At 43.3% G+C, this 21900-nt stretch overlaps 1 protein-coding gene across 1 annotated transcript in view; it reads right to left on the bottom strand.

Moving 5' to 3' along the window:
* MAPRE3 (microtubule-associated protein, RP/EB family, member 3) overlaps positions 1 to 2987 on the bottom strand; it is a 16787-nt gene extending 13800 nt beyond the window's left edge. The window contains exon 1 of the mRNA XM_008583996.1: positions 2766 to 2987. The gene's annotated coding sequence lies outside the window, so the exon portion shown is untranslated. The remainder of the gene's footprint in view (positions 1 to 2765) is intronic.
* Positions 2988 to 21900: the final 18913 nt, after the last annotated feature.

The raw sequence follows: 21900 nt of genomic DNA, 5'->3' as shown, positions 1-21900 counted from the left end.
TAGGATTCCACAGGACTGGACCTGCTGATGGTTCACTCCGTGCATTCCAGAGTTTCTTTACTACGGGAGTACATCAGTTTCTCCTGCGGCGACTTTTTAATAGGTTGGAGTGAAGCCCGGGCATTTGTGTGTGTGACATATATGTATTTAATTTTTATCCCCCCTCCTTTTTTTTTTTAGCGGCTGGCTGGTACAGGGATCGAACCCCGGACCTTGGTGTTATCAGCACCATGCTCTAAACTAAGCTAACTGGCCAGCCCCTATGTATTTAATTTTTAAAATACCCCAAGGGATTCTGGTGCAGCCAGGTGTGAGAGCCACAGACCTTATGTGATGTATGTGCGTAGCTGGGATTTACTGGCCTGTGTTGCAGTGGCATAGGCTGGGATGTTGGCATGTTTTGCCACCTCCCTGGGGGGAATGTTTTAGCCATCCTCCTCCGTGGTACATAGGAAGGATCTCCAGTTCTCCTGGAGTTTAGAACACAACTAAAGACTTTGCTATCAGGGCTCCAAGAGTCACCAAGACTGACATAGCTACTCGAAAAATGCCCAGGTCTCTCCAGTTCTGTCAGTGTCTGATAATGGGAGGGCATTTTCCACATCTTTGATCAGAAAAGTGGCAACGGGCCTATAAGGAAGAAGTTGGGGGAAAAAATGGCTCCTTTAGGGCTCAGCAACCAATCATGTTGTCACCCTATGGGGCTTTTGGGGAAGTGGGGGGCAGGGTGGTAGCTGATACTAGAGCAGAGCCTTTGTCTCCACTCAGGACTGGCTCAGGTTCTTTCAGGTGGTGCTACTTTCTGCCCTGGATGGGGTCCATTTTGGCTTAGGAGGATTCATCCAAGGCACCTGGGGGTCTCTGCAAGGATTCTCTGTCACACTTGCTAGAGCTTCATGAAGAAACCAGCCTCCTTGTTTCCTTATCCCTCATCATGCCGGGGAGGGCAGGATGCCCTTTTAATTTTCCTCTCCTAGATTTGGCCCTGTAAATAGAACTAAACATGGCCAGCAGGTGGCGCCCAGGTCCTGAGCAAAGACTCCATCCCCAAACTCCCCTTTCCCTAGCTCAATTTAGAAAAGGGAGAGCCTCAAAGTTTGATCTTGTTCCCGAAGAGGAAGCCAGGTTCAGTCAAAAGCTGGTGGTGTCAGGGAAGGGGGTTGAGTGGAGTGCCTATTCCTGGCCGAGATGTCCTCTCAGAGATGGACAGGCTGGAGTGGCCTGGAGCATGGGGTTTGCTTGGAGATTCTTGACAGAACCAGCCTCCCTATTCCCCAAAGCCACAAGGTGAACTCACCAACTGGTCCAACCTCTGATGGTTTTTTGGGTGGGAAGTTGACTTGGGCCTGGACTCAGACCAGACCAGCTACTGGGGGTGGAGATATATAAAACATTTGCCCAAGCATGTGGCTCTAAATGGACCAGCAGCCCTCTAATTACAGCAGAGACACAGTCTGAGAAAACTCTTACTGATAAAACACTCCTGTTACCAAGAGTGCCTTTACCTCCCTGTGTTTCTACCACCACCTTTGGCACATGGTGACTGTCAGGAGAGACAGCCTCTGATTGGGTTTCAGCATATCACCCTCCAAATCAGCTAGAAACCCCACTCGAGGATCAGACTGAGATGTGGCCTTGGGAAAAGCCTGCTCTGCAGGGCCACAAGTCCTGCTATCAGGTCTGGAGTCGGGAAAGAAAAATTGAGGAGGTTTAATCTGGAGACTACTAAATCACTTCCTGTGCTAGGACTATAAGGTTCACGGTGCATTCGGTGGCAACAGGAAAGGCAGTTACAGCTCTCATGGGGAGAGGGGGAAGCTGATGGTCATTCTGCAGGCCAAGGCCTTGGTCATCAAGACCAAATCTCAATATCCCACAGTCAGAAGGTTTCTAGAGACCACCGAGTTCCTTCCAGACACCTAGGACTACACTTCGATCTAGGCTCTTATATTCCTAAATCATAAAAATGGTCAATAAGTCTGCATAACTCTGAAATCTCACATTCTAATATTTAATAACTTTATCACCAACCTAAGTCTAATTTGGCTTTTTGTTTTAAAATCCTCAGTGGAAATCTCTCTTCCACAAACATATCTTAAAGATAATTCAGAGGTCCTCAGTCTTCTCTGATTCTCTAGGGCTCACTTTACCTCAATTTCAGCCCTGTTCTGGTTGGTCCATGGAAGAACCCCCTGCAGTGCCCAGACCACGCTCTGCCCAGTGTGGCTGTGCAAGACACACCAGGTCTTCCAGTCCTGCAGGAGGTGGCCGGCATGCCTCTACCAAGTTCCAAAAAGGCAGTGCTTTGAGGGTACTGGACCTCCAGTGAGACCACTGGGGTTCAAATCCTGGCTCTATGGTGTCCTAGCTGTTTCACTTTAGGCCTCAGTGTCCCCATCTATAAAATGGGGACTGTGACAGTTCCCACCTCACAGAGCGGCTATGATGATTAAGTGAGCCATGTATACAAAGCACTGAGCACAGTGACTGGTACACAGTAAGTATTCGGTAAGTGTTACCAGCATTCCTGGGCAGACAGTGAATCCAAAGACACTTGCTGGAGAAGGTACCTGACACAGCCAGCCTCCTGTCTCTGAGACCATGGGATGGCCAGTCCAGAAGAGAGACAGTCTACAGAACTGTGCTCTTCTCTGCCCTTTCTGCCAGGAGACAGCCATCTGGGCTTCCTAAAGCTGGACCTCTCACCATGATCCCTTCCCAACTCCACATTTCCCATATATTCTGCTTTGTAGATGCCATCCTACCAGCCAGGAAAACTGGAACAGATGCTGTGGGATCAGAGGAGAGAGAACTCTGCGGTGTCTGCCAAAATGTTTCCCGCTCCTGATGTGGGGCTGTGCCCATTGTCACTGGGCTGCCCCTTCCTGCTCAGGCCCAGGAGGGGCTGGAGTCACCTGACTAGAAAATCTACAAAATTGCTACCCTTTGCCCCCTTGGGTCAACATGCAGGTTATTCTGGGGTTACACGGAGGCCATCTGTGATGGCAGGGATGAAGGGTTCTGAGGGGCTGCAGGAGCCCTGCCAGCGGGTCACAAAGCTCTGGCAGACCCAGCCAATCACCTTCTCTTGGCTGAGCAAGGACCTGACTCATGGAGAGGCTGAGCCTCTCAAAGCTGGATAAGTCGAAGGTAGAGATGGGAAGTGGAGTAGTTCCAGGGTGGGCTGGCATGTGCTCACTCCCGCAGAGCCAGGACAGGGATCTGGATAGTTGTAGGTTCAGGTAGGGACTGGAGCTTCTCTGTTCTCATAACTTTTAGGTCATATAGCTGTACCCTAACATCCTGAGTGCTGCTAAGATCCCAGCCACTGGGAATGTGGGCATGTCCTGCTGAACAATGATCTGAACTCTTATAGAGGGTTTCCCAGGACTGGTCTGGGTAAGGCTGCCTTATCCCCTGCAGCTGCTGTCTAGGGGAAGAAGTCCTGAGGGGTCGCTCTAGCTGACCATAACTCAAAAGACTTAATGGGAACCCAGCAGTGTAGTAAATAGAACTTCTTCTCATTGTTAAAATTAATCCATTTTAGTAGGGTCCGTCAAGGTGGACAGACTGAAAGGCAAGTCTATCTTTCTAAAGGTTCTTCACTGGAGATTTTTAAGTTCTTCAGACACCTACTTTTGAAGTCAACATACTTCCATGGAGCTGCCCGCCAAACCAAGGCTCCCAGCAGCAACTCTTGGAGGCCATGTGGTGTGGTCAAGAGGGTGTATGGCAGAAGACGTGGCTTGGCTGCAGGCTTGGCCACTCACTGCCTGAGAGATTTTGGGCAAGTAAGTGAAGGTAGCCGAGTCTCAGCTTTCATGTTTGAAGAATCAGAATAATGATGTTATTGCACATGGGGTTGTTGTGAGGATAATGAGAGATGCTGTGTGGGAACCAAAGGTTCATCATCACCCTGCCTTGGGGGCTGAGCAACCTTTACTGATGGGCAAAAAATTGTCAACATATTCGACTCATGTTCTTCTTTCTAGCACCATGAACCAACTCCCGACAGACCCTCTGATCAGGGTCCTGAGGAGGGAGAGAGCAGGGACAGACTTGGCTCTTGGTTCTCTGCCACCTGATCTTCATGGCCCTCAGGCAGAAAGACAGAGTGCTGCCTCTGGAGCTATGTTTCCCATTTCTTTCTTCAATTAGTATTGGCTCAGGGCTCTGTACACAATAGCTGCTCAATATATATTTGTGGAATGAATGAATGAATGAACAGGAGAGGTTAAACCAGGGTGTAGGGTTCAGAGGACAGGTGGGTTCAGAAAGGGGGTTTCTAGTCTCACTTCTTCTTGTGGATCCTGAGGAGGAGCTGCCAGCTACATGAAGGGAAGGGAGAAGAGTAGAATGTGAGCTGCATTCTCTGAGCACACACAATCAGATGCAGCGCGATGCCTTGGAATGCTCAGCAGATTTAAAAAATCTCTTCCTCTGATGCACATACCACGGTGCTGCCAGATTCCCCAGAGCAGGGCTTTAGGATGGTTCTGACAGTGGAACCTGGTCACCTGCTGGGCACACCTCTCAGCCTGGCCTGCTCTGGGGGTTGGGCTGCTGGCCGCTGCAGCTAGTCTGAGGACAGAGAGGTGGTGGGGCTGCAGCAGCTGCAGTGATGTGCTGGGAAGAGCGCACTCATGTTTCCAGCAGCCCTCATGGGTCTCATGCTACCTCAATGGCCCTTCACGCTCCAAAAGCTCCAAAATCTGCGTCTCTGGGCACATACAAGCCATGTCACTTCATGTTCCTTTACAACTATGTTTCTTCAGACTGTCTGGCTTCCAGTTATCGTCTAGGGCCACGTGGCATGTTCTCACCGTCTCTGAAAAGCTCTCGGAAATGCCTGGATTCTGTGAATTGTTTAGCCTGCTTCCTCTTGACCCCGCACTCAGCCCTTCTCTGCTCTCATTGCTCCTTCCGCCTCATATTCCATCTCAGAATCTTCTAGTTTTATTTCCTTGTCCTTTTGACAGGGCATGGACTTCTCATCTATCCTCTAACTTTTCCACCAGAAAGTCTATCCTGAAGATGTCCAGAACAAACTCATTACAATTCAGTGTTTGATTCTCTGTCTTCTCTTCAGCAGACTGCCATTCTTCATGCCCCCAAGTGGGGACATGCACTGGAGAGATACCAGAAGGCTTGCCTACCTTCAAAGTGCTTCTCTCCTGGCCTACCATGGTGACTGAAATTCCCACCAGGAATGCCACTCTTGTGGATTATAACATTCATTTCCAAAGAGCCTTATTAATTACCTCAGTTTTGCATATGAAGAAATGAAGGCTCAGGATTCAAGTGTTTGCCCAAGCTCAAGATCAAGATCAACCACTGGCAAGGTCAGAGCTGACCCCAGGCCACCTGAACCCAATTCCCATGCTCTTTCCACACCACCACACTGTGGCAGGAAGAGCAATTTGATTTTTCACATCTCTAGAGCAGAACGACTCACTCTGATTTAGCCCCCTGAGAATTAGGAGGAAGGAAAGGAAATATCAGAGATTTTCTTCCTTATATTTCTCTTTCTGAGTGACTGCAACATCTCTTTAATCTGAGGCACCATGAGTATGTGGGATCATTTTAAGGCAGGAGTCTTGTCTTTACGGAGCCTTTATTTGGTTGAGGAGGTAAGAGTAATTTATAAAACAAGGGATGCCACAAATCAGAACATGTGAAGTGCTAAACAGTGAAAGTACATTTGGCTTTTAAGTGCTGCAGGAGCATGCAAAGGGTGAGTGGGGACTTAGCAGTTAGGCAGTTTCTGGGGGAAGGTGGCACCTAATCTGGGCCATTAAAGATGACAGGATGTCAGAAAGCAGTGAAGAGAAAATGGGAAATTCGGGGCATGGGAAACATATTTATTATTATTATTTTAAAAGTGAGCGTAAGACCAATGACTAAATCTTGGAGGAATGTAAGGGGACGTGATGAAAGAAGAGGAGGTGGAGAGAGGAAGGTGATGTCTCAGGAACAAGGGAGGGGCCGGTTTCAAGGAGGAGGTCCGCTGCCCTGTTTAATGAAGCTACCAGACCTTAGATGGGGAAATGGTCATTAGATTGTGCAATAAGAAATGATGAAAGTCTGAGTCATTTTGTTGGAGTGTGGGGACAGGAGCTACACCTGCAGGTTTCAAGGAGGAGGTCCGCTGCCCTGTTTAATGAAGCTACCAGACCTTAGATGGGGAAATAGTCATTAGATTGTGCAATAAGAAATGATGAAAGTCTGAGTCATTTTGTTGGAGTGTGGGGACAGGAGCTACACCTGCAGACAATTACAGAGTCCCAAGTCATTTGCCCATGAAGAATGCTGGGGAGGGAAATCAGGAGTTTGTCATCAAGGCCACTTGTGTCTGCTGCAGCATTTCAGGTAGTCTAATGACTGCCTGCCTGCAGGGCGAAGAACATCTTGATTCTTTTAGTGAAATTTTGAAACAAAATATAGATTAAACATAGGTTCATACTCCCTATCTCAACATCCCACCCATTCTCTTTCAGAATCCATATCCTTAAGTTCTAGATCTTTTCTAGAGGTCCAAGGAGGCTCATGAGTGCAACCTCATGATCTTTCTTTTTTTTTTTTTTTTTCCTTTTTGTCTTTTTTCGTGACCAGCAACGGATCGCAACCCTCAGTGTCACGCCCGTACCGGACCGGGACCGGCAACGGGATCGCAACCCTCGGTGTTGCGCCCGGACCTCGCTCAGCCAGTGAGCGGCCAGTCTGTATGTGGGATTTGAACCGTCGGCGGGAGCGCCACCGCATTCCCAAGTGGCTCACTGTAGCAGTGCGCCACCAGGCAGGCCCTCATGATCTTTCTTAAGCTACTTACAACACTGTGTCATGAATGGAAAGAAAGAAAGGGAAAAAGCTTTAATATAAAGTCTTAATTAAGTTGAATGTTTTGAAAATAATGTTTTAAATATTAATGGACTATTTTGTTTAACTGGTTAATCAGAGCCTCTTTTGATCTTCAGTTTTGTGGCAAATTACCATATTAAGGCAGGGAAGAATAGACAAAATTGTTTCCTAAGGACTTTGCAGAGCCTCAGACTCACTCACCACCATTTTCAGGGTGTGTGCTCCAGGCACCAATGCTGCCTGCCAGGCACTATGCCAGGCATGGAGCCTATAGTCAGGAATGGGTCCCAGTTTGGGTCCTCAAGGAATTCACAGACTGGGATGGGAGCTAGACAAGTGAATGAAATAACCCAAGGGCAATATGTTAAGCTCCAACCATCAACACAGGAAGAGCATGCTGTTGGAGCAACTCTGCTTCCTGGGCCAGGGAAATCTTTATAGAGGAACCACAGTTTGAACTGGCTCTTGAAGGAGAAACTCATCAAGCAAATGAGAGGTGAGAGGAAAAGATTGCAAATAGTTCATCCCAGAATGCACGCTGGGGCAGAAGGAGATGTGGCTAAAAAGGCAGACAGAGCCATGCCACCAGAAGCACTGTACGCCACAGTTAAGGAGTTATTTTATACTGAGGGGAAACTCACCAAAGGATTTTTTTCCCCCATATATACAATATATTTGTAACAATACAAAATACTGGTAACAATATTATAGTTAAAATAATTTCCAAATCAAAATTACAACAAATGAAATTATAGGGCATAGAAACTGCATTCAATTTATAATTCTTCAGAGACTGTATATTATCTTTTCTAGTAAAAATTGAAGAGATTCTCAAGTGCTGCTGCAGAAATCAGCACCCCTCCAATTATTTGTAAGCTTTTAAAATAATTTTAAATTTTTAAAAAATAATTTTAAATTTTTTTGAAATAATTTTAGATTCACAGTTGCAAAATAGAGCAAAGAATTCCTATGTATCTTCATCCAGCTTCCCCCAATAACTTCTTACATAACAATTATTAAAACCAGGAAATTGACATTGGTACATTATTAACTAAACTATGGACCTTATTTGGATTTCATCAGTTTTTACTGATGTATAGTCTGATGTATTTTCTGGTGTGTAGTCTGTGAAGTTTTATCACATGTATGGATTCATGTAATCACCACCCTACCAGAACGCAGAACTGTTCTATAATCTCACAGAAACTCCCTCATACTGCCCCTTGATGGCTCTGCCCTCCCCTCAACTTTAGCCCTTGGCAACCCCAGATCTGTTCTCTGTCCTTCTATAATTCTGTCATTTTGTGAATGTGAATGTTATGTAAATGAAATCATACAGTAACCTTCTGAGATTGGCTATTTTTTCTTCTCAGCATAATGCCTTTGACTTTTATCTAAGTTTTTGTGTGGATTAACAGTTCTTTTATATTGCTGAGTAGTATTGCAAACTATGGTACATGTCTGGGTCTAGATGTATCACAGTTTATCTATTCACCCACTGAAGGACATCTGGGTTGTTTCTAATTTTTGAACTAACAAATAAACCCTATGAGAACTTTCCTTAGTCTTCTCTTGCTTTGTCCGTGAGAGTTTGGCCCTGGGAGTGATCTCCTCTCTAAACCTTTCTGTCCTCTGGGAACTGCAAACCTAGCTGGGGTTTGTAGTCGGAAGGGCCAGGGATTCAGCTGGGGGAGCGGGATTAAACATGAGGTGCACAAGCAACTCTTTGGAATGACTGTTCCCAGAATTATGGCTTTGTCTCAGTCTAAACCAGAGTACCCTTCTGGGACAGACTCATGCTTCTTACATGTACTTACGCTATCACCCAAATTTGTGACCTTATCTTTCTACATGGCATAATTTCACCAAGGATACTTTAGAATTATAGTGCCCAGTCAAAGAATCTTTGATATGAACAAAAATAGTTTGGGAGGCACTTTAGAATAAAAAGGGAACAAAGTTTCAAACATCTGATTGTTTGCAGGATGACTGGGGCTAAAGCCATCAAGATTCGGAACAACCTACCTAAATTTCTACACAATATTCTCTTAAGCCAGAGCTAAAGAAGGACTAAAATAAAGTCAACAGCATGATGGAAAAAGAACTCATCATACCTTGAGCAAGTCCTTGTAACATCCCCACCCTCCCAGTCAAAAAACCCAGTGGGTGGGGATATAGATTTGCTCAGGACCTTGGGGCCATAAATAAAATAGTCATTCCTTGTCCAGAACCAAACACTCATTTATCTCCAATGTCTCCTGAGTCTGCATATATTACAGTTGTAGATATGTATTCTGCTTTCTTTAGCATTGCTTTAAATCAAAATGGTCAATATTTGTTTGCCTTCTCCTGGGAAAAATCAACAATATACCAGGATTGCTATGCTCCAAAGATTTACTGAGGCCCCTCCTACTTTTTAAAGTTCTCAACCACAACCTCAAGGACCTTAAATTTCCATTATTCTACTCTTATTTTATATGTGGATGACCTTTTGTTGTGTTCTAAAGATGAGGTAAGCTCTAAGTCTGATTCCAGTTATTTATTGTTTTCTTTCAGAAAGGGCATAAAGTTTTCAAAGAGAAGTTACAATTTTTTCAGAGTGAAGTTCATTATGCAGGACAAAATTTATCCCAAGGAGCCAAATTCTTTACTTCTGACAGACTATAGGCCTGTCAGACTTTCCCAATTATTCCTAAGAGACAAGAAGAATCCTGGCTACTGCGGGTAGTGGGTTTCCAACTTTTCTGAAATCATCACACTTATAACTTAACCAAGTGCAAACTTCTCCCTTGGGAATCTAAACATGAAGAGGTCTTTTTTGAGTTAAATTAGCCCTTTAAAAACCTGTCACTGTGGGCTTACCTAATTATCATAAACCTTCTACCTATTTGTACATGTGAGATATAGACAAACCCTTGGTGTTATGACTCAGTTTCATAATGAAGGAAACTAGAATATGTCACCCCAAGATATGCCTCTTTGACATAAAAGTTATTTTTAGCTAAAGGCAATTAAGCACCAGCAAACAGAGGAAACGCTCTCTCCATCCTGCTTTTCTGCCTAAAGACAGGACATAAATTCTTCATTACTGGAGATAGCTTTTATCAGCTCAGAGAGCAGCAGAGAAATCTGCAAATAAACTTTACTCCATTGGTTTCTTCCTTTGTATTTACCTTCCCATAGTTTCCTGGCCTTTGGAAGCCCAAAACTGCTTTCTTTTGTCCTATCATTTCCCTACAAATTTATTGTTCTTTGTTGAAGATGCTATGCACGCTAGAGTTCTAAGCCATTGTCTTGACTTACTTTTCATTCAGGTTTCTCCTGTGTGACATGCATTGCACATGTTAATAACCTTGCTTATTTTTCTCTTGTTAATCTGTCTTTTGTAGCTGGGGGTCTGTTCCAACTACAAACTTATGAGTTGAGAAGAAATTATATTTCCTCCCTGACAATGGGAACCATCAGACATCAATAGCCTACTAAATCTCTCTCTCTTTTTCTTTCTTTTTTTCACTGCTGGTTGAACTCTGGACCTTAGAGTTATCAGCACTATGCCCTAACCAACTGAACTAACTGGCCAGCCCTGACTAAGTCTCTTTTGACCCAGTAGCAAAGCCTACTCACCTTGTCTGATAGCCACAACAGCTAAGCTAGTGGAGGTTTCTGCACACTTGGTTTTAGGATCTCCTTTAAATTTGACGGTCCCTCATGCTATACAATATTCATTGCTCACTGAAAATACACAACATTTCTTAGCGAACGGGCTTACCACCAATGAAATCCTATTGCTTTCTCCCTCACATATTTCTATTCATTGTAGTAATACTTTGAATCCTGCTCCCCTACCTTTAGATGTCATGTTCTCAATGAGGCCGTTTGGCCCATTGTGTCTGCTCTAGGAAGAAGAGATTGTTAGATAATTTAATTCAAGAAGGAGAAAAACTGGGCCTTGCTTTAGGAATCAAAACCCTAACCACTCAAGGGGCATTCTGGATTGCTTTCTTTTCCCCTCAAGCCTTTTCAGTTCATGCTTTACAAGAGGCCTGGAAAATAGGGAGAATCCTACTGGATGTGGAACTAACAAGACTTGGTGCAGAACACTGTGGGATGTGAGGGAGGGAAGTCAAAGATGACCCCAAGCTTTCTGACCCAAGCCACTGGGAGGATGGAGAAAACTGCAGGAGAAGCAGGTTTGAGAATGGGGTAAAGACCGGGAGCTCACTCAATATTATACTGTGAAGACCTCAAAGAATAGTTAAGGATATTAGGAAACATCATGTTTAATGGGGCATAATATTCCATGCTATTATTAAATCATTCTCCAATTGTTGGACATTTTCGATATATATATTTTTTTTTTACTTTTTATTTTTTTTAAAAAGATGACCGGTAAGGGGATCTCAACCCTTGGCTTGGTGTTGTCAACACCACGCTCAGCTAGTGAGCCAACCGGCCATCCCTATATAGGATCCGAACCCGTGGCCTTGGTGTTATCAGCACCGCACTCTCCTGAGTGAGCCACGGGCCGGCCCCATTTTCGATATTTAAACAGTCCTGAAATTAATATCCTTTTTTTCCCCCCAGTACAGGGACATGAAACATCTATTCCTCCTCAGAGGCTAGACATTCAGGGGAAAGGAGAGAGGACTCTGCAGCACCAATAGCCCAGGATGGATGTCAAATGGGTCAGAGCAGCAAGCACTTTGTCTTGGTGGCTATGAAATTAATATCTTTGAACATTCAATTTTTATCTAAATATAAAACTACTTTGGACAGGGAATTACTGGGTCAAAGGGAAAGACCTATTTTTTTTTTTAAAGGCCTCACAGCTTTCCAAAAAGGCTGTACCTTTCATTTTTCTTCTAGAAATTTATAAGTGCTCATTTTAAAGCACTCTCACCAACACTGAGTGTTATTATTTTTTAAATGTGATTTAATAAAAAATGATTTTTTGTTCTTTTAAATAATATTTCTTTGATTACTAGTGAGGGAGAATGTATTTCCATGTTAATTTCCCATGTATGTTAACTATTCTGTGAACTGTTTTGGGCTATAGAGTTTGAAGGATCCACAAGTCGTCCGTGTGGTCATGTTTAACAAACATCTGGAAGTCTTGATGATGAATTCTCACCATTCACTCCTTCTACTGAAGATCTAGGATCCTGGGATAAATGTGTACAGACCAGATATATTTGTGGCATTTACTTTTGTTTTTTGTTTTGTTTTGTTTTTTTTTTTTGCTAAATCCTTGATATCCCATGTAATTTATCCTAAGCATGAGATACTAGAACACATCTATATATGAAGGTTTTGAAGATGCACCTAAGGTAATTATTAGAGGAAAGCAAAATACTGTTGCCTTATTCCAGCTATAACAAAATGTATTTTGGGATGGAAAAAGTGGAAGTTTGGTAAAAATGGGTAAGATGTACATTACTAGGGAACCAAGACAAAGCTGGACATTAACCAAGATACCACCCTCTTATAATTTTTGCCTAGAAAATGGGGGTAAGGAGCGAAAAGAGTTATGAAGGGAAAATGACTTAGGATTTCCTAAGATTCTGCTAAAAGTAGGGGAAGTGGAGAATTCAGAAAGCAAACTTTAATTGCACTACCAACATAGGTAGCCTTAAGGGGTATTTCCTAAGAAAAACGCTGGCGCGTTTAGCCATATGGACAAGCAGCAAGGTGCACAAAACAAGTGAAAAGGGCTCCAAAGAACCCAACTCCAGCTCTGTCTCTCACGATCTTCTGGGCTCGTGGCAAAGGCAGCCTCTCCAGGCCCGAGTTTCTTATCATAAAATAGAAGTATCTTTTGGACATCACTGTTGTATGGTTCACAGGAACAGATACTCTGAACAAACAATTCATGGACATATAAATGGCTAACAAACATATGAAACACGCTTAACTTTACTAATAATTTATAAGTACCTCTGCTGCCAGGCTGTCATGAAGGTTAAAGCTAACCTAAGTGGAGCATCCACACAGAACCTAAAATTAGTCAATTTCAGGTTAGTGATGGTTAGAGGTCGGAGGTTGTTGCCAGTCAGAAAAATTTTAAAAGTCTTTGACGTAAGAGCCAATAACAATGTAATTACGTAGGGAGAAGGAGATTGGAGACCGTGATATTACTGAATAAAGTGAGTTGTGTGTGGGACTGAGTTTGTGGGTATCACATTGAAGCAGCATTCGGTAGTGGGGGAAAGTAAGGGATTTGGGTAGAAGCTGTGACTAGAAGTTTGACAGTAGTGACTGGCCAGGGTATCACGATCCTGGCTTTAGCTGGATTCACAACAGGTATTTCATAAATTTTTCTCTTCCTTTCTGTTCCCTAGTGGTGGTGGTAACTGACAGAGAAGCATAAAACCATACCCTGTAAGAAAGCCCAAAGAGCTCAGTTTCCTAAACATAGTGCTTTTCACACTTTGGGTGTCACCTCTCAAGAGGTCAAGGTAAGGTCCTAAATGGCCCACAGAAATAGAATCCTTATCATTTTCCTCCTGGAATGACAATTCTGGAATTTTCTTTTTCTTATTTGAGAGAGGTGGTGGTGTGGTATAGAGATTTGGCTTATGTTCCTGCATTCAGCTTAAGTCTTGCTTGGATTTGTCATTCACTCATTCACACATGACTATATGCCTACTTGCATGAATATTCAAGCACCTACTACGTGCAAGAGATGATTTCCTCAGAGGGCTGCAGTTCAGGGACTCCTCCTCTCACCCATGGATGACTCCTCGACATAGTGCCTAACTTCTCACTGACTGCTCACTCTGAAATAATAAATATTTCAAAGTGGTGATGTCTTGGGATAATTTACTCTTTTGACCACTTCCCTCTGCAGCACGTCACAAAAGCAGCTTAATACAGTTACAATATCCCCAGAATCTACTGAGACTGTCTTCTCAGCCTTCTCTCAGTCACAGGTTGGGAATGAAGTAGACCTGTAAAGCTCCCTTACCCGAGGCAGGTCAGGTAAGAGTGACGTGTGAGGATGTGGGCTAGCTGTTACAAAAGAGGCCAGATCCCAGGTGCATCTCAATCTAAGACAAGCCAGGATGGCCTTGAATTGGGCTAAGAGGGGACAAATGATGACTTCATAGTGGTAGAAAGAACTTTAAAATAAGGACAGATGAGCAAGGTGCATGCTCACAGAAAACACCGGGAGTCATCTGCAGTACCCATCAGAACGAGGGCAGCACCAGCCTGCCTATGCGTTGCAGGAAGCCTGCAGACGTGCACCTCCGGGCAGCAATGCAGAAGGGAGGGGGCTGGCTGTGGCTCTTGGGGTCCCTGCTCTGGGTCCTGAGAGCCCAATGGGCTGTTCGGAGTCTAGTGAAGGCTAATACAAAATTAAATCCACAGTAATGGTTGTGGGATAATAGCTTAATGACAAAACAAACAAGAAATGTGTGTTTGAGGGTGGAGGGAAATGCGGTCTTTTAAACACAGTTAGCGAGAGTTTAATTTAGTATAGCCTATTTGGAGGGCAATTTGGTTAAAAAAAAAAGATATTAGGCCGGCCCGTGGCTCACTCGGTAGAGTGAGGTGCTGATAACACCAAGGCCACGGGTTCGGATCCTATATAGAGGGATGGCCGGTTTGCTCACTAGCTGAGCGTGGTGCTGACAACACCAAGCAAAGGGTTGAGATCCCCTTACCGGTCATCTTTAAAAAAAAAAAAAAAAGATATTAAAAGCCTTTACATTATATATACTCTCTGACCTTAATTTCACTTCTAGGCATTTTATATTAAATAAATAATTATGATTATGTGCAAAACATTAGGTATAAGCATATTTACAATAACGACAAACTGGAAACAACTGAAATGTCCAACCATCAACTGTTAGATAAATCATGGTACATCTTAACTATGCAGCTGCTTAAAAGAGAGATATTCTAGAAGAATATGTAATGACCCTGTGGCACGGTTGGCTGGCTGACTCAGCACCCATTCCAACACCCTTCTTCCTTGCCTGTCTCCGCTAGAGAAGCTGGAAAAATGAAATACTTGCTTTCCCAGCCTCCCTTACAGCTAAGAGCCACCTTGAGACCATGAGGTAACACAGTAACACAACAGCCCAAGGGATCTAGAGTATCCTTGATGATGTCCTTGAGCTGTTCTCCAGGCCTGGACCTCCTACTTCCAGATTCCTGTCATGTGAGCAAAATACCTCCTACTACTGTTCAAGCCACTGTTAATAGATTTGCTATTAATTGTACACACAATCCCAACTGATAAAGACATGGAAAGATGTTTATAATATATTAAGTGTGTATGTGTGGGGGGAGTATTACAGAACAAAAATATACCAATATGTATAGAAGAACAATGTGAGGGTATATTCTAAAATTATAATTGTGGTTCTGTCTGCTGGTAGGATTATAGGGGATTTTAATTTTCTTCTTTGGGTTTATCTAGAATTTCTAAATTTTCTACAATGAACATGTATCTGTGACAAGAAAAAAAAACCCAATAAAAAATATTTAAAAAATAAAATAAAATGGTAATGAACGGCAGAAAGCTTGTGGTCAGGCAGCAAGCAGTCCTTGACAAAAGTTGCCAAAATAATCACTATAAGGCTTCTGTTGCTTTTTGTCTGGGTGGTTCAGAGTTCCCAGCTAGTTCTTTGGTTTTAAAAGGTCCTCACTGGCTTCTAACCAGGGCCACTGAGGTCTCCCTCCGCCAGCTGGGCGCTGTCATCCTGGAGGGCCAGGAGGCCCACCAGGGGCTCTGAGATCTTCCTAGGGCACCTCTCTCCTCTGCACGGCAGGCCTTGCTTTCCATCTCCTCCACCACCCCTCCCCACCCCATGTCTCTCATTTCTTCTTCTCTCCTAAGCTTCTTGGCAGAATCGAATGAGATAACCTATCTGAAAGCACTTCACACATTATAAAGTGTAACAAAGGGTAAGTTACTTTCTTATAATTTCTCTATTTTCTTCTTCATCTTTTCCCTCCCTGTTTTTAAATCTTTCACTCTTCCCTTTTCTCTTATTCCCTCTTTCCTTTTTCTCCCTCCCTCATCTGGCCATGATATAACAGGGACATCAGGGGCCCCCAGAGCTTTGTGCCTCTGTCCTCTCTTGCATGACCTTGTGCTGTACTCATCTGTTCACGGGCCTCTCTCCTTTGTTCAGCAGTGAGCTCTTTGAGCAGGACCACGTCTTTCAATCCCCAAGAACCTTTCATAACGCCTGTCTCGCAGGACTCACCTGGTGTTTTTTGGTATTACTGAAATTTATTTTATTGTTATGTTATCTGGATAAAGCACAACACTGACACACAAACACACTTATTTGTAAAATCAGTCATCCATATATTTAAGTGGAATTTGTTACTTGCATCTTAAAAACTAAGGTCTTGTGAAATCATTTTGAAGAACCAACAACTGAGAATTGGTAGAAAGATAAGTAGTTTGGAAAAAACAATTTTTTCCTTCTAAACTGCATTATAAAATACTGAGAAATATATTCAGAATTGAAATGGAAACAATAATGATAATGTAGAAGCAAATGTTTTATGGTAAAATATTAGAACTAATTTATATTTTAAATCTGTATTATCCAATAAAATGCTAAAAATATCTGCAAGGATCCATGAAATGCCACATTAAAAGTGCGTGTAGTTGGACTCTAATCCTACCTCTCCCACTCTGGCCAAGTTATCATTAAGTCATTGATTTTTCTCATCCATCTCATCCCTTCCATTCTCACTGACATCATCCTTGCCCAGATTGTTGCCATTCTGTGACTGAACAGTATTCCTGTCTCTAGTCTCTTTTCTTCCAACTTTCTTGCCCCTCATTGCAAGACAAACTTTCCAAACACTGTTTAAACTGCCCCACCCCCCAAACCTCCAGTGGCCCTTTGTATCTATATAGATTCTATAGGATGAAGACCAAACTTCTTGGCCTGTGTTCCTAAGTTCATTTCACTTCCTTTCCCCCCAACCTTTTCTCTGACTTCTCTATTCTCTAGACCCTCAGCTTCAGTCACCCTTTTACCAGTCTTCCTAATATCAAACACCTCCCCACCTTGACTTGTACAAGAATGCTCTCCTTCTTTTAAGATTGAGCTCATGTTCCACCATTTCTATGAGCACTGGCTGACAGAATCAAGGCCCCGAACTGCTGTGACAAGTTATGGTAAGAGCCTAATCACTCAAAAGAAATACACATGAGGGTCTGAATTTGGATCTTGAAAAACAAATGGTGGGCTGGCTGGTTAAGTCACTTGGTTAGAGCACGGTGCTGATAATACCAAGGTACAGGGTTCCATCCCTGTACCAGCCAGCTGTTCCATGTCCCCCACAGACAAAGGAAAAAAAAAAAAAAGGAAGGAAGATATTTGGCAAAAGACATAAAGATTTGCAACACAGTGTGCAAAATGCGTAAGGATTTTAAACTGATAGGAACTGAAAGTGAGTTGCCATTGTGATGGGACTGGCAAAAGGCCACACTGTCAGAGGCTAGGGAAGAGGACCACCATTGACAAAGCCCCTATCACGTGAATGACCCTACTGTGCATTTTGTCTACTTCATCTAATCCCCTCTACATCCTTTGTGAGGTACAACTGTGATAAAGGTATCATTAGCCCCATGTTACAAGCCTCATATCCACTTCTTTGCAGACTACCACTGGAGTAAGCCCTGACTGCACGTGTTCCCCTTGCTCTCCAGCACTCTCCCCACGTCTGGCACCTGCTTTCCCAGCTTCACCTCCCACCACCACTCCCCCCTCCCACTCCATGTTCCAGCTACAAGAAGCCACACCAGGCTGAGTCACACATCAGAGCTTTTGCTTTTTCTTTCTTTCTTTTTTTTTGGCAGCTGGCTGGTACAGGGATCTGAACCCTTGGACACCTTAGAGCTTTTTGTTCATACTTTTCTTCTGCCTGAAATGCCTTCCCTTTCTTGTTGCTGATCTTCACCTGGAAAATGGTCACCTATTTTCAAGATTCATTTCAAGTGTCAATGCCCCTGGAAAGTCTTCCCTGACTCCCAGCCCCGTCCCCTGGGCTGGGTTAGGTTAGCCTTCTAAGTGCTTTTGTAATACTGTGTGGGTGTACTTCTAACACAGATGGTACATAGCACATCTATTTCTTCCACTTCACTAGGAGCTTCTTGAGGGCTGGGATTACGTTTTTGCATCCCTATTGTCTAGCATGGTGCCTAGTACATGGTAGATATTAGAACTGAACCGAGGCTCAGAACTTAACTTACTTGCCCAAGATAACACAGCTAGTAGGAACAGTACTGGTTTAAAACCAGATATCTGATCATAAAGTCCTTCTAGAATGAGGAAGGTGATAATATTGCTCTCCTCTGAGCTTATTGGAACACACCTGTAATACTGAATTCCATTCTGGGCAGCAAACTTTTAGAATAGCATTCATGAGCAGGAGTATGTTCAGAGGAAAGTGACCATGACAGTGAATAGAGTGAATATACTCTAAACAAGGTCCTGTGAGGACCTGTTGGAGAAACTGGGGGGTTAGCTTAGAGACAGAAGAAAAACTTAGAGTGACATGAGAACTGCCTTTAATTATTTAAGGGCTACTGGGGGAAGAATAAGGATTAGACTTAGTTTCTAAGGCTACAAGGGGTAAAACTGTGACTCACTGAAGAAAAACTTTTTCAGCACAGCTGGTTAAAGCCAGCATGGCTACCGCAGGAAGGGATGAGGTCCCACCATGGTAAGTTTTCAAGCTAATGACATCCTGTGAGGATGTCCTAGCAGGGTCAAAAAACAGACTAAAGGCGAGACTAGATGAGATTTTATTTTTAGGTGACTTCTTTTTTTTTTTTTCCTTTTTTGTCTTTTTTCGTGACCGGCAACGGATCGCAACCCTCAGTGTCGTGCCCGTACCGGACCGGGACCGGCAACGGGATCGCAACCCTCAGCATCGCACCCGCACCTCACTCAGCCAGTGAGCGGGAACCAGTCTATATGTGGGATCCGAACCCTTGGCGGGAGTGCTGCTGCGCTCCCAAGCGGCGCACTGCAGCAGTGTGCCACCGGGCCGGCCCTTTAGGTGACTTCTTAAGGTCTCTTCCGAAGAATGAGGGTATTTATTATGTGTTCACTGACCTCTCCCTAGCTTTCAGCAATCCCTTATTCCTTTATACTCAGTGAATTTTGTGAGTTTACATAATTCATTTGGTGATTAAGTATATATGTATCCTGCCACACAGCATTTAAGTTACCAATCTATCCTTTATCTTGCCATTTCATTTTTTCCCCCCTAACATCTTCCTAAATAGATAAGTGCCTTGAAGTCAGAGATCACATATCATGTATTGTATGTCTTTGGTCTCCACATATCTACACTTGTTCAGTTCAAAATAGAATAAAAATGTTTTAAATGCTCACTTCATGATCTGACTTTAATTCACTTGCTAATAGGCTTGTCTTTTCTCTCTTGAAGATCCTCTGGAAATTGAGAAATAATTCTTAACTAGATATTTTTCCTCCAGGTATTTTTCTGTTCCTCGGGTGAAGAGTTTAAAAAGGAAACACTGCAGGGTGTAGTATCTGTTAAGAACACTCCTTTCTTCTAATGTCTCATCTGTTTCTAATGGCTACCCAAGGACCCCTGAGGCAGGAGCTCCTCCTTTTGGACTCAGCAGGTTTCAGGAAGACCAAACATATTGGTAAGGATAACAGAAGGAATACAGGTGATGGGCAGGCATGAACGGGCCAAGCAGGCCTAAGACACAACACTTCCCTGTGCTATCTTTCCATTGTCTTCTGTGGCCCAGATATCAGCGGTCCTCAAACAGAGAAGGCCCATTAAAGTCTCTAGGGGGGGCTTTTCCCCCATTAAAGTCTCTAGGGGGGGCTTTTCCCTCTCTCTCTCTCTCTCTCTCTCTCTCTCTCACACACACACACACACACACACCCTCTCTCCAGAAAGAGGTGCAGGTGTTTGAAAAAGCTCCCATTCTGATTTGCCCTCCAACCTGTTTGAGAACTGCTTTTTTCTCTGAACCCCATAATTAAGGAAGAGCTTCTCCTTCATCCTCTTCCACTTATTTTTTCAATTATCTAGTAGATCAGTATAAACTCATGGATTATTACTTTATTCAAAGAGTATTTTTTTTATTTCAAATTAAAAAAATTTTTTCTTTGAATTTTATTCAAAGGTTTTATTCATTGCTATCATTTATTTTGAGTCCCAGTTGTCCCAGTATTGGACACTGGGGACCCCTTCCAGCTGGCTACAGTGTCTTTTTGACACATCCCATGATTCTTTGAGAAGGTCCTCACTTTCTGCAGTGATAGATGTTTCAGGGTCAACTTGTAGTTTTCCTATCTCAGTCTTGGAACAAGGCATTTCTCTAAAGATTTTTCGTCCTTTTGGAGGAGAGGGAAAACAATTTTTGGAGACTTTGGCATCATATTAATATTTAGGGGCTGGCCCAGTGGCGCACTGGAGAGTGCGCCGCTTGGGAGCACAACGGCGCTCCCACCGAGGGTTCGGATCCCATGTGGAGACCGGTTCCCGCTCACTGGCTGAGCGCGGTGCGGGTGCAACACCGAGGGTTGCGATCCCGTTGCTGGTCCCAGGTATGGGCGCGACACCGAGGGTTGCGATCCTGTTACCGGTCAGTAAAAAAAAAGATAAAAAGGAAAAAAAATATTTAGGATAAAAGAAGATTGCAGCAAAGCCAGGAAAGGACAAGAAAGAGCGCCCTTTGTGATTATGACTAAAAGCAGGGTTTGGCAAATTATGAGCTAGAGCCCCCCCTTTCTTGGTAAAGAAAACAAGTTTTATTGGAACACAGCCTCACCCATTCATTTACCTGTTCTCTATAGCTGCTTTCATATTACAACAGAAGAGTTGGGTAGTTTTGACTTGAGACCATATGGCCTGCAAAGCATAAAATATTTACTATCTGGTCCTTACAGAAAATGTCTGCTAATCCCTGATAACAAGTATCTACACGTTATAGACAGGATTACCTGTCAGGAGAAATAGTGCAATTTGGAGATATTGTAAATAAGACTAATATGTCTTCCTAGATGTCACAGGGCAGCACTGACTTAAAATTTATCAGCATAAAATAAGCTACAAACTTGGAACACTGTAACATGTCATGATGTAGAATTTGGTTGTAATGACAATTATAAACATCTAGAAAAAAGGATGGATAGAAAGAAAAACTATGTTAGTGTAATTTTAACAGTGCCCAATGGAGTAGTGCCCTGTTTAGCTGGAATTGGTATGCTGGTGTCTCCTCTAGTAGAGAGGGGAGAATTAATCAAGCTTGACCATGGTGGAGACGACACATTATTTTTCAATGTCTCCCAACTCTATTTGCTCTGATTTCATGCTCACAACCGAGCTCTGATTATGTTTTTCATTTTCAAGTCAGCATAATATAGAGAAGTATATCCCTTGCTATATAAAATTGGCTTTCCGGTACAAATAAATTTAAGTCAGTTTTCTCAGAGCTTAGTGACCTTAAGAAGATCTGATCATTAAGTTATCAGATCTAAAGACCTGAGGGGCTAGATCCTGAACTATGTCAATTTCCTTCGAACATGGCACATAATAAGTCAAGACAGCCAGATAGTCATTATATTTCTTTCCAAGTAGGCAGATGTGAAAGTATGCTGAAATGTTGGACAGCTCCCACCCCACAGAGATTAGGGCACAAGCCAAATCCTGGGGTATCCTGAAAGCATTCCTTAATGTCAATGTTCTCAATCAGTCTCTGTCTTATGGCAGAAGCCTACCCTCTACTCAGGAGAACATGGTAGAACTGCCCTGTTTCCTAAATCCACAAACATCAGAGTTGGTAGGTGCTTAATGTTTGCTTAGTGACCTGTCTTCTCTTCTCCTCAAACACCCGTCCTGACTCCTAGTACTTCTTAAAAATTACCTGATAACATTGCTCAGTGAGAATGAGTGCTGTGCTTCCCCTAAAATATGATTTTAAAATCACATTTTTTTTTTTTTTTTGTCTTTTTCCGTGTCCGGCAACGGATCGCAACCCTCAGTGTTGCCCCCGCACCGGACCGGGGACCG

The sequence above is a fragment of the Galeopterus variegatus genome, unplaced genomic scaffold (assembly GCF_000696425.1).
Source record: "Galeopterus variegatus unplaced genomic scaffold, G_variegatus-3.0.2 Scaffold3124, whole genome shotgun sequence".
NCBI classification, from domain to species: Eukaryota; Metazoa; Chordata; class Mammalia; order Dermoptera; family Cynocephalidae; genus Galeopterus; species Galeopterus variegatus.
This window is presented reverse-complemented; position numbering and strand designations above follow the sequence as displayed.